This window comes from Oryctolagus cuniculus, chromosome 6 (genome assembly GCF_051225735.1).
Source record: "Oryctolagus cuniculus isolate XC-2025 breed Fujian yellow rabbit chromosome 6, ASM5122573v1, whole genome shotgun sequence".
NCBI lineage: Eukaryota > Metazoa > Chordata > Mammalia > Lagomorpha > Leporidae > Oryctolagus > Oryctolagus cuniculus.
Window position 1 is genome coordinate 101171079 of NC_142872.1, and position 16118 is coordinate 101187196.

The following is a 16118-nucleotide window of genomic DNA, read 5'->3' on the forward strand; positions in this document are numbered from 1 at the left end:
AATGGATAAGGAGGCCACATAATATAAAAAGCACTGCACCTTGCCATCATGGGTACCATTCATTCCGTGAGCAGAAAATTACCATGTGACATAGGGAATGAATGAAATATCCATTTAGTTCATCAAAAGTACTATCACTTTATACTTACAGTGGGATACTGCCTGGGAAAAGAACTGATAACAGTAAATCCAAATGGAATATTGTTCTTTTTCTCTCTTAAAATCTGTTTTTTTTCTCTACCTTATTTAGAGTATATAAAGCTTTTATGTGGAAACTAGTGTTGGAATTCCAAATATCTTGACCAATAGCCCATTTTAGGACCTTTAAATAGTAGAGCTCCCCTGCATTGAGTCACAGACCTCATCCCTCTTATTTTCTTCTGATCCTTGTCACACATTGATTAAACTCTCTATACTTTTTTTTTTTTTTACAGGCAGAGTGGACAGTGAGAGAGAGAGACAGAGAGAAAGGTCTTCCTTTGCCGTTGGTTCACCCTCCAATGGCCGCTGCGGCCAGCGCGCTGCGGCCTGCGCACCACGCTGATCCAATGGCAGGAGCCAGGTACTTATCCTGGTCTCCCATGGGGTGCAGGGCCCAAGAACTTGGGCCATCCTCCACTGCACTCCCTGGCCACAGCAGAGAGCTGGCCTGGAAGAGGGGCAACCGGGACAGAATCCGGCACCCCGACCGGGACTAGAACCCAGTGTGCCGGCGCCGCAAAGTGGAGGATTAGCCTAGTTAGGCCATGGCGCCGGCCTAAACTCTCTATACTTAAACTATGTCATCTATTCCTGAAGCATCAGTTCTTCTAGATGTTCCTATGTGGGCTTGCCAATCTAGGTGAGACTACTTTGAGTACAGAGCTTTTCTGACCTCCTTCTTGGCACATTTAGTTAGAAAACTCATAGACATTTTAAATTCAAATGTTTGAAGTTCAGCTGTTGACTTTCCTTCAACTTCATAAATGCCTCCTGCAGACTACCCAGTTTCAGGAAATGGGACCACAAGCCACAGATCACTTCAGTCTGAAGGTTTCCCCTCTACAGTGCCTCTGATGTACCTTATCTCAGGTCCTAGTCTCTAGGTTTCCGTCCTAAGTTTCTCTGTCCTGATTCGAAGATGGTAAATCAGTCTTACTAAGACTAACTCACAGCACTGAGGGAGTAGTAAATGAGGTCCAGACAGCCTCATGCTATCCGAGATCACAAGACTCACAAGTTCATTTATCTCCTCTATAGACAACATCATAACGTCATGATGTTAAGTTTTGTATTAGGATGTTTTTATGTTTTGTTTGTTTTACAGGAACCCTAGGTCCTCAGCAAAAAGTAACAACCACCTATCATCATCAAAATTCCCAAAATAATATGATGGAACTCTCATTGCTAAACAATCAGAGGAGGGCCACAAGCACTGTGCACCTAGAAGAGATCTGCACGTATGGGTTATAAAATATCTGGTGGATTCTTCCTCTAATAATCTCTCCAGCCACCACTAGTCACTAACAGAGTTCAAACCCTCATTTTTTTTCATCTAGCTTTCTGCCCAGTTGTTGGGTACCATGCAACATGTGGCCTTTTAGTGGAAAACTAGTGAGGCAGGACTAGACAGCCCAGGCCGGATAGTACTGATAACACAACCTTGTGTGACCTTGTGCCTTAAGACCTTGTAACCTTTCCCCTACTTGCACAAGCATTGCAGCTACAAGATAAGCTCCTCCTCCTTCCCGCGCCCGATGTCCTGCCCTCCTAAACACCCCTCCTTCCCCCACTGACACCCTGCCTCTATGATATATAAGTGTGTGGTTGAAAAATAAAGTCGCAGCTTGATCGGCACCTGTCTTGCTGCCATCTTTGTGTCTCCTGTCCCTTTCATTTCTCCTTCTAGGTGCTCGGCCCCAGTTGCTGTCCCGCGGGACGGGACATCCAGTTCCCCTCAGGACAAATTTATTGTTCTCATAGTACAGCCAAAATAATCTCTTAAAAGTTCAAAGCTCAGGGCTAGCGTTGTGGCATAATGGTTTAAGCCACCACCTGCAATGCCAGCATCTCATACAGGCACCAGTTCGAGTCCCAGCTGCTCCACTTCCAATCCAACTCCTTGATAATATGCCTGGGAAAGCAGCAGAGGATGGCCCAAGTCCTTGGGCCGCTGCTACCCACATGAGAGATGCAGATGAAGCGCCTGGCTTCTGCCTGGCCCAACTCTGGCAGTTGCAGTCATTTGGAGAGTGAATCAGCAGATCCAAGATCTGTCTGTCTCTCCCTCTCTCTGTAACTCTGCTTTTCAAATAAATAAATCTTCAAAACAAATTCAAACCTGATGGGGTTGGCACTGCAGCACAGCAGGCTAAGCTGCTGCCTGCAACACTGTCATCCTATATATGATGGCTGGCTTGAGTCTAGGCTGTTCCCCTTCCAATCCAGCTCCCTGCTAATGTGCCTTGGAAAGCACTGGATGATGTCTTAAGTTCATGGGCTGCTGCCACCCACATGAGAGACCCAGATCAGGTACCAGGTTCCTAGATTTGGCCTAGCCCAACCCTATCCACTGCAGACATCTGGGGAGTGAATCAGCGATGGATGATCTTTTCCCTGCCTCTCCCTGTCTTTCTTACTCTGCCTTTCAAATAAGTATTTTTTTAAAAAAAAGATCTGCTTACTGCAGATTGTTCCGAGAAATTCCTAAAGCTCTTAAGATAAAGGGAAGGGAAAAACTAATTATGAAAAATTGATATTAATCTACCTTTACCTACCTCAGCTATAAGTTTATTTATTAATTTTCTCCCCTTCAATGCCTGACTAAATTCTACTTATCTTTTGACTCCAAGTGTCATGTCACTGCCTCAGGAAATTATTCCCTTATACTCCAAAGTAAGTTCTTTCCTCATATTATGTAGTCATATTTTCCTATAATTATCCTTCATGCTGGCATTGTTTCATCAAATATTTATGTGATGGTTTAGATTGTAAAAATGTGGAAAACCTTTCATTGCTGATCTAACGAGCCTAGCATATGTGCCTAGCATATATTCAGCACTCCAGTAATACTTGTGGAGTTAAAAAAAGAAATATGTAGTTTGATCCTATATTTTGGCATTGTCCTTAACAACAACAGCTCCAGTGTGATATTAAACACATTTATTGCATCTTTAATTCTTCAGTATCTTGTATCTATAATTCTTCAGTTACTATGAATATATGTTGATTTTTATTTAAAACTGTGAACTGATCTGATTTTTTGTTTTATTTGGTAAGTGAAAAATTGAGTTTTTCAATTGATTCTTCTGTTTTGTATGAGATTATTGGTAAATAATTATAATTCTGTAATTTAGCAATATTTTTACCAAATGTACTATATCATATGGTTTATACTATCTAACCTTTCTGGAATGATGACTCAAAATAGTGATAGAAAGCAACCTTAGCTTGTTTCTCAAAAAGGGAGAGACTGCTATGCAGTTATGTAGCCCCATTTCCTTTCCCTCCTTAGTACACAGCTGGACCATATTTCCCATCATCCTGACCACAATAGAAGGGCCCTACAATTGAATGAGATATGGGCAATATATATCACTTCCAAGTCTGTTCTTAGAAGCTTCCCAAGTGATTTTACTCTTTTCCTTTTCCCATCTGAGCCTAGAGGCCAAAAGTTATTATTCCTTATTAGATTTTTTGTGTTTTCTTAGACATTTATTTATTTATTTGAAAGGCAGAGTTACAGAGAGAGAGGCAGAGACAGATATATATAGAGAGAGCTCTTTTACCCATTGGTTCACTCCTCAGTGGGAGCCAGGAGCCAGGAGCTTCATCTGGGTCTCCTATATGGGTCCAAGAGCCTAAATACTTGGACAAATCCCTGCTGCCTTCCAGGTGCATTAGAAGGGAGCTGGATTGGAAGTCGAACAGCTGGGACTCAAACCAGTGTCCATATGGGATGTCAGCATCACAGAGGGAGAATTCACCTGCTACGTCACAACACCAGCCCCTCTTAGTGGATTTTGAGGGCGAACTTGAGAAGTCTGACTCTTGAAAGATTTGTAAATCTAAAATCAATCTGAAGATTTATGAAAAAACTTTTAAAAATACAGAAATATTATCATATACTTTTTAAGTGTCTTATTTTATGATGAGTTATAACCATAGATTACTTGAAATTCAATCATACTAGGTTCTTGAAGTAACGCTTTCCTGGCCATTTTAAACATTTCTTTTAATGTATTGCTGAATTTAATTTGCTAGATTTCATGTCTCACATTATCAAGGATAATGATCTATTATTTTCATTTTTTTCATCTTCCATTTACTTTTTATATATTTTATGGCATTTCTATAGTGTGTTTTCAGAGTTATATCAGTTTTGCGTACTTCTTCAGAAAACCATTGTTTATTTTTCTGTGGTTCATGTGAAACAGGATATGACCATTTATTCTCCAATGGTTTGAAGTAATTTTGTAGCAAAGTCATCCTGAGTGTTGGAGTAGTAGTATTTGGTAATGATCTCAATTTCTCCCAGTCTCACTTTGCTATTCAAATATTCTATCTCTTTAGGTAATTATAGAACATGTGATTTCTTTGAAGATTATCTTTTTAAATTAGTATTTTACTGTAAAAAAAAAAACTACTGTTGTTTTCCTTTTTTGTTCAATTTCTAAATATATGACCAGAAATAAAAATTCCAATGACAAGTCTCAAAAATTACTAAAAAAAAAAAAATACACATGAGAAAACTAAATCATATCCAGACTTCCATTTCCTAAATGAAGGAATCAAAAATAGTATTAATTTAGACATTCTCCATAATAACCTGACTCTTCCTCCTCCTCTTTCTTATTCATCAAAGTCAGGCCATAATAAACAGAACTTGAAATTTTCCTAATCAAAGCCGAAATAGGAAACAACTAAGTTACATTTCACATGAATATGTGTGAATTAGTGTTCACATAGCAGTAGATACACCATAAATATTTGCTGTAGAAGTAAATGAATGGTAGCCAAAATCCCTATTACATATACTCTCTTGAATATATTTTTGTAGACTGTTTGAAAATTTTGGAAATGGTTTCAGCTTCATAAATTTCAAATCATATTTTTAAGTGGAGAAATATGTTTTTAAATAGAACCTGGAGGCTCTACATCAGAACAGTTCAGATAAAAAGAATCTACTCTTTAACTCTGTCAAAGACCTAGGATTTGTTAAACAAGCATCATTTCTTTAACTTTTTTCCCATTATCAAATGCAGTTAATTTTTATAATGTGTTGCTATTTTAAAATACAGCTTTTACAAATATCACCACCTACAAAATAAAATTACATTATTATAAGAAGCTGAAAATAGTCCAGTGGCCTAGGGAAAGGAATAGCCTAAAATTTCAAGGTGGTAATCCCTTTGTGTAATATGGGGGAAGATTTATTTAAGCATATCTTGGAAAATGAAATGATTAGTGAAAACAACTTGAAGAGTAATGTTCAAATTGTCCAAGTTTTGTATTAATCCATATTTTTGATTCACACCATTCCATCATTTAACTCCTGTGAAGTAAGCAGATTACCAAAATTTTAGGGAAAAAAATGTGGTATTTGTAGCACACAGAAACTTGTTTCAAATTTTCTTACCAAAGGTATGGCTTTCTAATACTTTGAATGTGTATAATGATTCTGTTTGGGATCACAGTGGTGAAAAGATAGTGATTCCATGGATCCTGTTGATTTACTGTATAGCCCCATTCCAAATGCCTTCCCCATTATCCCTTGGCCTAGAAGTAGCAAGGTATGTCTTTCACTGACAACAGAGAAAGTACATCAAGAATTATTTTTTGGAAGAGGAGTCAAGAGGGCGGTATTGCAACAGCACATTCCAAGTTGAGCAGGGCAAAATAGATAATTAATAAGCAGAGGGGATACAATCCAGCAAGAGTCACAAGAAGTTTGCACAGAGAAGCCCAGGAGTCCAGCAGAGACTGGGCAGGTCCATGCTGAGGGAACAAAAGGAAGTGGAAGTGGTGAAGGCACAGTAGAAGTGCAGCAAAGATGCAGCAGAGACACTAAATGAGGTGATTGGTGCCACCCCAGTGAACCAGGTGAGAGGTCATGAGTCTCCGGAGCTATGGATAGCTGCTAGTGACAGGCAGGGGAACTTGGTGAACTGTGTTTGAAGATCCGAAAGGAGAAATTATAGGGGAACAAGAGGAGAGGTCAGGGATGCCCTGGTCCATCTATTTCTTCCCCTGCCCCGCAACTGGACCTATAGCATCCGTGGAGAAGCCATATTGATTATTTACATTTTTGAGTGTAAGCAGGGGGCTGCAGTGTTTGCCTCCTCTACACATGTCCGTCAATTGTGGGGGCCACCTAACATCCCCCACCTGGGAAGGAGGTTCACATTTCAGAGTTTTTTCCTCCCTATCATGCAAGCTATACAACAAGGAGTATTTTTACACATCAAAAACCTGAGCTTGTTTCACACACTAGTGAGAAGCGAGCCCAGGCCCAGTAGGTGGGGTTTAGCGCACCAAAGCTCTGGTACATGCCTCTATCAGTAGGCTGAACATAGACCTACCATATGATCCAGCCAGCCCACTCCTGGGAATTTACCCAAGGGAAATGAAATCAGTAAACATAAGATCTATCTGCACCTCCATGTTCATTGCAGCTCAGTTCACAATAGCTAAGACATGGAATCAACCTAAAAATCCATCAACGGATGACTGGATAAAGAAATTATGGAATATGTACACTAAGTAATACTACACTACTACACAATGGTTAAAAAAGAAAGAAAGAAATTGGTTATTTGCGACAAAATGGATGAATCTGGAAAACATCATACCTAGTGGAATAAGCCAGTCCCAAACAGACAAATATCATATGTTCTCCCTGAACTATGAGAACTAATAGAGCACCTAAAATGAAAGCTGTAGAAGTGAAATTGACACTTTGAGAAGCAATGACTTTGAACAGCCTTTATCGTGACTGTCAAGGAACAGTTATATTTTTCTATTCTTCATACTATGTGTTGAACTCTTTACTTAACATAGTTAATAATATGTATATAAAATCGATTGAAAATAGATCTCAGTAAAAAAGAAGAGGGGGAATAAGAGAGGGAGGAGGAAGTTGGTAACTGTAAAGCTTTATAGTTCTACATACATTCCTACAGACTTACTTCTAAGGGTACAGTTTAAAAACTTGTCATGGGACTCCAAGTCCCATTAAAATTGGTGGTAAAAATGCCATCTTAATTGTTAAAGTGATCATATTAAGTGTTAAAGTGAACATATATGTAGAATTAAGTTTTAAAGCAATCATATAAAAAGCATTAAGTGCCTGGTAATAATAGAATTAAAAAAGAAGGAATGTCCAACATGGGAAACAGTCCACACAGCAGACTTATAGAATAACAATCACTTTAAGTAACATTCTGACTTCAGAATCAGCCCTTAAGTCATTTGGATGTGGCTGGAAAGGCCCATGAGAACATTTTCACCAATGAATGCATAAAGAGAATGTGATAACTTTATATGGTAGAGTATTACTTAGTCTATCCATGTCATTTGCATTAACATAGATAGAACTGGAGGTCCCTATCTTAAGTGAAATAAGTCAACCAGAGAAAGACAGATATCACAAGATTTCACTGATAGATGGGATCTAAAAAATTGGATGATTTCATGGAAGTTAAAAATACAGTAGTAGTTACCAGAGGCTGGGGAGGAAAGCAGGGAGAGAGGAAAAGTTGATTTATGAATGCTAGGTTATAGCCAGATAGGACTAAAATGTGTTGGGTTCTGTTGCAAACTACTGTGACAGTTTATAATGTTAATGTGCTGTGTATTTCTCCATTAAAAAAAAAAACCCTTAAAATATAGGATTTTGGATGTATTCACTATAAGGAAATGTTAAATGCTCCAAAAGATTAATATATTTATCCTGATTGGATATTACAAAATGTATCCATATAGCAAAACATCATATTCTACCCCATAAATATCATTTTTATATGTCTTAAAATTATTTTTAAAATCAAACATAAAGAGAAACAGAGTTCAGGTGCTATTTAGTTTTTTTTCTGAGACATATATTAAAATTAGATATTAATTTGTCTCTGTCTCTTTGTCATTGTAAAGCAAGAAAGGAGTAAGAACACTTTGACTCTGTTCTATTAAAACTTGCTTCCCCTACATAATTATGAAGGTAGCCTGGCTTTATATCAAAAGTGGAGGGAAAATAATTTTTCCCCTTTTTATTTGTTTAAAGCTTTTATTTAATTAAAGCAAATGTTATAGGTACAACTTTAGGAATATAGTGGTTCTTTCCCTCATACCTGCCCTTCCACCCCCACTGCCGTCCCACCTCCTATTCCCTCTCCCATCCCATTCTTCATTAAGATTCATTTTTAATTAACTTTATATACAGAAGACCAACTATATACTAAGTAAATATTTCAACAGTTTGCATGCCCCCCCACACACAATGTATAAAGTACTGTTTGAGAACAAGTTTTGAAGTTAATTCTCATGGTACATCTCATTAAGGAGAGAGGTCCTACATGGGGAATAAGTGCACAGTGATTTCTGTTGTTAATTTAACAATTAACACTCTTATTTATGATGTCAGTGGTCACCTGAGGCTCTTGCCATGAGCTGCCAAGGCTATGGTAGCCTTTTGTGACCACAGACTCCATCAGTATTTGGACAAGGTCATAAGAAAAGTAGAAGTTCTCTTTTCCCTTCAGAGAAAACTACACCCTTCTTTGATGGCCCCTTCTTTCCACTGCGGACTCACAGAGATCCTTCATGTAAGATATTTTTTGCCACAGTAACATTTAAGTTACTTCTATTTCTTGGCTATTGTGAATAGTTCTGCAATAAACACAGGAGTACAGATGCCTTTTCAACAAATGCATTTCATTTCCCTTGGATATACACCAGGAGTGGGATTGCTGGAACATATGTTAATACCACTTTTAGTTTTTTGAGGAACCTCCATATTGTTTTCTACAATGGACGTACCCATCTTTATTCTCACTAACAGTGTGCAAGGGTTTTTTTCCTTCAGTGCTAGGGAAGTCTGATCCTACTTCTTCCTAGCCTATAGGTTTTCTGTTGAGAAGTCTGCAGTAAAATGAACTGGAATCCCTTTATGCATTGTTTCTTTTCTCATGAAACTTTGAAAATCATCCCTTTGTGTTTAACCTGTAGAGCTCAAATGTCTTGAGGTAGACTTAGTAGGGTTGAATCTGGTGACCTATAACCTTCCTGTCTCTGGGTAGTTACATCTTTCTCTAGATTGGGGAGATTTTCTCTTGTTGCCTCTTTGAATATGCATTGTTCTTCTTTTGCATTCTCAAGTCCCTCTTGAATCCAAATAACTTAAATATTTGTTCTTTTCATGCTACCCCATATTTCCCATAAACTTTGTTCATTCTTCTTGATTTTTAAATTTTTTTCTCCTGTAACCTATGTATTTTTCAAACAATCTCTCTTCAAACTCACTAATGTTTTCTTCTCTTTATTCTGCTATTGATGCATTCTATCTAATTTTTAATGTCACTTAGTGTATTTTTCAGTTGAAGGATTTCTATTTAATTTTGGTTATTTCTAGCTCTATCAAATCACTCTTAGAATATTGTTTTTCTATGTTCTCTTGAATTTCATTGTGTTTTCTTGAAACCATAATCTTTAAATTTTCATCTGAGTATTTGGAGATTTCAATTCCAAAATAACTGATTTCTTATACTTTACTTTAAGATTTATTTTATTTATTTGAAACAAAGAGTTACAGAGAGAGGTAGAGACAGAGAGAGAGGTCTTCCATTCTCTGGTTCACCCCCTAAATGGCTGCAATGGCCAGAGCTGCGCTGATCCTAAGCCAGGAGCCAGGAACCAGGAGCCAGGAGCCAGGAGCTTCCTCTGGGTCTCCCACACGGGTGCAGGGGCCCAAGGACTTGGGCAATCCTCTTCTGCTATCCCAGGCCATAGCAGAGAGCTGGATTGGAAAAGGAGCAGCCAGTATTAGAACTGGCGCCCAGATGGGATGCCGGCGCTTCAGGCCAGGGCTTTAACCCTCTGCACCACAGCGCCAGCCCCTTATACTTTATTTTGATTTTTAGGTGAGAGCATGATTCTTTTGAAGTTCTTTCTTTAAAAAAAAAAAAAGATTAACTTGAAAGGCAGAGTTACAGAGAGAAAGCAGAGACAGAGAGATATCTTCTATTTGCTGGTTCATTCTCTGAATGGCCACACCAGACCAGGCTAGTCCAGGCTGAAGCAAAGAGCCTGGAACTCCATCTAGGTCTCCCACCAGGTGAATTAGCAGGTAGCTGGATTGGAAGTGGAGCGCCATGGGCACTCAAACCAGCACTCATATGGGATGCTAGTGTCATGGACAGTGGCTTAACCTGCTGCATTACAACACTAGCTAGGGACTGTAGTAAATACTTCAAGCATATTTTGAGTACTAAAAATATTACAAGGCAGCTTTCTGACATATAGATAAAGTCTAGCTTATTCATATATTATAATTTTTATATATGTCCAGATTCCTCCAGTTGTGTTGGACACGTTTCAAAATTAGATGTGAAAGAACAGTGTTATTTTTTTTTCTCTTTGTGTTATTTGTTGAACTGTTTACTTAATGTACGATTAACTATATGATCATTAAGTAAACTGAAAATAGGTATTGGTAAAAATTAAAAGTGAGAATATGAGAGGGAAGAGGAGGAAGGGTTGGAACGAGGGGAAGTAGTACTATGTTCCTAAATTTGTATATATGAAATACATGAAACATATAACTTAAATAGAATTTTAAAAAAGAATACTTTAAGTAGATGTTATAGCCTTCATTATATAAAACTAAACTAATACTTGGGGGTTTCCATACCAATATTATTAAGTTATATATAAAATATATATAGAAGTTTATAATTATCACATTTTAGTTTTGAAATAACTGAAGCTTTGTAAATTACTGCAATGATTAAATATATCACATACAGACATTTTAAATTTAAATTAAATGGAGATAAAATTAATTTTATAAGTGGAAAAGAAGTTTGATATAAGGTAACAATTCAGTATCCCAATTTATAGGACCTTCCACAGTAAAGAATTTTTTCAGATCACTACAACTTCAGATCATTACAACCCAACTTATGGAATATTTGTAGTTAAAATATGCATTGCTATCTACAAATACTCTGAATTGACTATACTGGAAGACAAAATGAAGTGATCAGATGATCATTGAACAAATTTATAATAAAACATTTGGGATGAAAAGACAATCAGAAAAAATGAAAAAGCTAGGACAGATAACAAAGTGATTTATATGTAGTAAGAGAAAAGTAGAAATAACTTAAATTGAAATAAAAATGTTGTTCCAATAAAGATTACTAACTATTGAAGGGAGAAACAACAGAATGTGACATTCTTGAGCATGAACTGAATTTTCAAATTTCAGTACCATCCAAATTCCTGATGTTATATTATGAGGTAAGCTTTTTTTAAGATTTATTTATTTATTTGAAAGTCAGAGTTACACAGAAAAAGAAGGAGAGGCAGAGAGAGAGAGAGATCTTCCATCTGCTGGTTCACTCCCCCGATTGGCTGCAACGGCTGGACTAAGTCTATCTGAAACCAGAAGCCGGGAGCTTCTTACAGGTCTTCCATTCGGGTGCAGGGGCCCAAGGACTTGGGCCATCTTCTACTGATTTCCCAGGCCAAAGCACAGAGCTGGATCAGAAGTGGAGCAGCTGTGACTCGAACCAGTGGCCATATGGGATGTTGGCACTGCAGGCGGCAGCTTTACCCACCTTGCCACTGTGCCAGCCCCAAGTAAGGCTTTCTATAGGTATGATGAAAAATTCTTTTTCTGTCCAAAAAATCACACTGTGTGTCAGGGTAACCATTTAGTCTATCATTCTTAAAATTGGCCTACAACTAACCCAGCACCACAAAGGAAACCAGTTAAAGTGAAATGGACACTATGAGAAACTGTGACTTGATCAGCCCTGTCCCTGACCATTGATGAACAACTTAATACTTTAACTCTTTTAGTATTTTTTGGTTGTTCTACTTAATACTATTGGTTGAATTCTGTAATTAATACAGTTATTCTTAAGTGTTGAAACTTAACTGAAAAGTGATCCCTGTTAAATGTAAGAGTGGGAATAAGAGAGGGAAGAGATGTGCAATTCGGGACATGCTCAATCAGACTTGCCCCAAATGGTAGAATTAGAAACATACCAGGGGATTCCAATTCAATCCCATCAAGGTGGCATGTACCAATGCCATCTCACTAGTCCAAGTGGTCAATTTCTGTTCACAGTTGATCATAATGATAGGACTAAGAGTCAAAGGAATCACATAAACAAGAATAGTGTCTGAAAATACTAACTGATAGAATAAAAAAAGGGAGAGAACGATCCAACATGGGAAGTGGGATACACAGCAGACTCATAGAATGGTGGATGTCTTAAACAGCACTCTGGCCTCAGAATCAGCCCTTAAGGCATGCGGATCCAGCTGAAAAGCCATGAGAGTATTTCAGGCATGGAAAGCCAAGACACTCTGGGGAAAAAAAAAAAAATGACCTAAATGAAAGATCTCTGTGAGTGAGATCCCAGTGGAAAGAACGGGCCATCAAAGAAGGAGGTATCTTTCTCTGAAGGGAGGAGAGAACTTCCACTTTGACTATGACCTTGTCTAAATATGATCAGAGTCAGCGAACTCAAAAGGCTTCCATAGCCTTGGCAGCTCATGACAAGAGCCTAGGGAGATTACTGACACCATAAACAAGAATGTCAATTTGTTAAGTCAACAACAGGAGTCACTGTGCACTTACTCCTCATGTAGGATCTCTGTCCTTAGTGTGCTGTACATTGTGATTTAATGCTATAACTAGTTCTCAAACAGTATTTTTCACTTTATGTTTCTGTGTGGGAGCAAACTGTTGAAATCTTTACTTAATGTATGCTAAACTGATCTTCTGTATACAAAGAGAATTGAAAATGAATCTTGATGTGAATGGAAGGGGAGAGGGAGTGGATAAGGGGAGGGTTGCGGGTTGGAGGGACGTTATGGGGGGGAAGCCATTGTAATCAATATTCTGTACTTTGGAAATTTATATTCATTAAATAAAAGTTAAAAAAAATCCACTCTCAAACATTCAACTGAGTGTTTTTATTTATCACATTTAAAGAAATGTTTTATTTACTCTTTCTTTATTCAATGTCTTTCTTTATTCAACAGGCAAGGAGACAGAGAGAAAGAGAAAGAGGGACAGAGATCTCCCATCTCCTGGCTCACTGCCAAAGCACCTGCAACAGCCAGGGCTGGGCCAGGCTAAATGCAGGACCCTGGAACCCAATCTGGGCCTACACATGGGAGCAGGAACCCAAGCACCAAACTTACCCTTTGCTTCCTATTAGGGTGCACAACAGCAGGAAGCTGGTATTAGAAGCAGCGCCAAATCTTGAACCCAGGCACTCCAATATGGGATGTGGGCATTCGAAATGGCATCTTAACCACGGTGACAAACACCTGTGCTATTTATCATATACACATCTTTGCATTTGAAAATAATGGCTAAAGACATTTTAACATATATACATACACACACATACATACATAGAGTTTGAATTTCTTATTTCTTTTTTTTTCTTGTTTTTATTTTTGAGAAATAAGTTCACAAATTGTAAGATTTTTAAACAGGGTTTAAAAGTGTAACTGACATGTAGTTATAGTAAGTGTAAGCTCCCTGAAGAAATTATTATTTTCATAGCTAGAATGATGAGTTTACTTTGAATAAAGCTGTCTGTTGTCTGTTGCTGGCCAATGGCCACACCAGACCAGAGTGTCTTCTCCATTCCCCAACCAAACCATGAAACTAAATAATTCCCAAACCCCAAACCCTAACAAATTTCTGAAATGGTCCCCTAGAGGGCACCAGCCTTCTCACTATTTCAGAGCAGGAAGACAAAGGGGCCTTGCAAAATAAAACCTCACTGTTCTCACAAGTTCTCCATTCACCTGACTCAGGTGGTCACTTTGAGGACTTCCCCCTCCCAGGTTCTGCTCTTCTCGAGTGTGCGGGCTTTCCCTCTTACCCTTCTCTCGGCGCCTCACCTGCTACGCAGCATCTAATCTGATGCCTGGTGATTTCTCTGCAGACTAAATTTTTAGGGCTCTAGCATTCTCCTCCAAAGTGGCCTGTCAGGTATTTCCCGGAATGAATACACCAGGTAGTTAAGTGATCATTCCTCTTTTCTGCTACATTAGGTGTTCATTAGATATTTAAGAAACTAACCATTCTTAGAGTCTTGAGTTTCTGAAAAAAAAATGCAAATCAATGACTTCCAAATTCACTTTAGACACTATCTGTTTATAAATGACCCACCACCGAAATAACAAAAATCAAACAATACAGAGGAAGGAAAACCAGCAAGAATTTTTTCCCTTACTTCTCAAGTGCCCCTGACTATTGTTTTTTTTTTTTTCCCTTTGAGTGTCACATGGTAAATGAGGTTCTTCCCATTCCTAATCTGCTTTGCTGTGCAAGAGGCGAAATTAAATAAACAAATGTCAAGGGAAAGTGAGTTTTGCTAAAGTCTTCTTTCAGACTTCTTGATAAAGAATTGGAAAAGCATGTTTTTGCTCCAGTACATTCCTCCCCTTACTTCCAATATAGTGCTTTCCAGCTATCTTGAATTTTAATCTGAAGCATAATTTTATGTGAGAATGGTGATCAAAGAAATACTTCAAGTGTTGTGAGGTAGAAAATTTTCACTACTTGCCAAAGTCAAGGAAACTTAGCTTTAGCCCTCAATGATGCTATTTTAAAGCTCCCATCTAAAGTCTCAGTTTTGGAACTGTATTAATTAACTATGATCTGTTTTAAGTAGTTTATACTAACATCTATTTCTTTGAATGATTAAACCTACTGCAAACCAAATTCCTCACATTTATTAATACAAGACTTTTTGTTTTAAAATATATCAATTTACCAGAAGAGGGAGCAATCTATCTAGTCTCTACTTAGATGCTTGATCTGTCTACCTTTTGTAAATTTCTCTGTACTTGAATAAAGATAAAACATTTGAGAACTAGGGGCATGTATTTGGCTTAGCAGTTAAGCCACTGCTTGGGATGCTCAAGTGTTCGAGTAACAGCTGTTACCTATTCCATCTTCCTATTAATGTGCACCCTGGGAAGTAGCAGGTGGTGGATCAAGTAGTTGGGTCCCTGTCTCCCAGACTTGGATGGGGAGACTTGGATGGGGTTTTGGGCTCTTGGCTCTGGCCTGGCCCAGTCCTAGCTGTTATGGGCATTTGGGAAATGAATCAGTGGGTGGGAACTCTTAGTCTGTCTTTAAAACAAAATAAATATATTTTTCAAAACTTTTTGAAAACTAGCTACAGTTTTATGTGAGTGTGTACTTGTTGCTTTAAAGTTTTATTTTGGGACTGACTTTGGGTTTAGCAGGCTAAGCTGCAGCCTGCAACGCTGTCATTCCATCTGAGCATTGATTCATTTGCTGGCCACCCCACTTCCAATCCAGCTTCCTGCTAATGAGGCTGGGAAAGCAGTGGAGGATCACTGAAGTGATTGGGACCCACCTGCAAGAGAGACCTGGGTGAAACCCCTGTCTCCTGGCGTCAGCCTAGTTGCAGCAACTTGGGGAGTAAACCAGTAGGTGGAGGATCTCTCTCTCTCTCTTTCTCTCTCTGTCTTTCCTTCTCTCTCTGTAACTATTTCAAATAACTAAATAATTATTTCTAAAAGTTTTATTTTGTATTTAAAAAAGGGAAATTTATAGTTCTACATTATATATAGTAAGGGCAATAAATATTTAGGAAATAAATTGCTTTTTAAATACCTCCCTTTCCTGAAAAAATTAAGTGAACTGTTGATACAGTTAGAACCACAGAAGAAAGAAAATGTTAATTAGGTGGTTTAATGACTTTGAAGTAGTTATTATACCATTGAGCTGATGCCATTTTGGCCATTTAATCATGAAAGGATTAAGTGATATTGTGTGATGAGTTTGATCTTCTATCTCTTGTTTTTACAATATGTTAACAAAAATGCCATGTGTAGATTGGCTAATGACCAACATA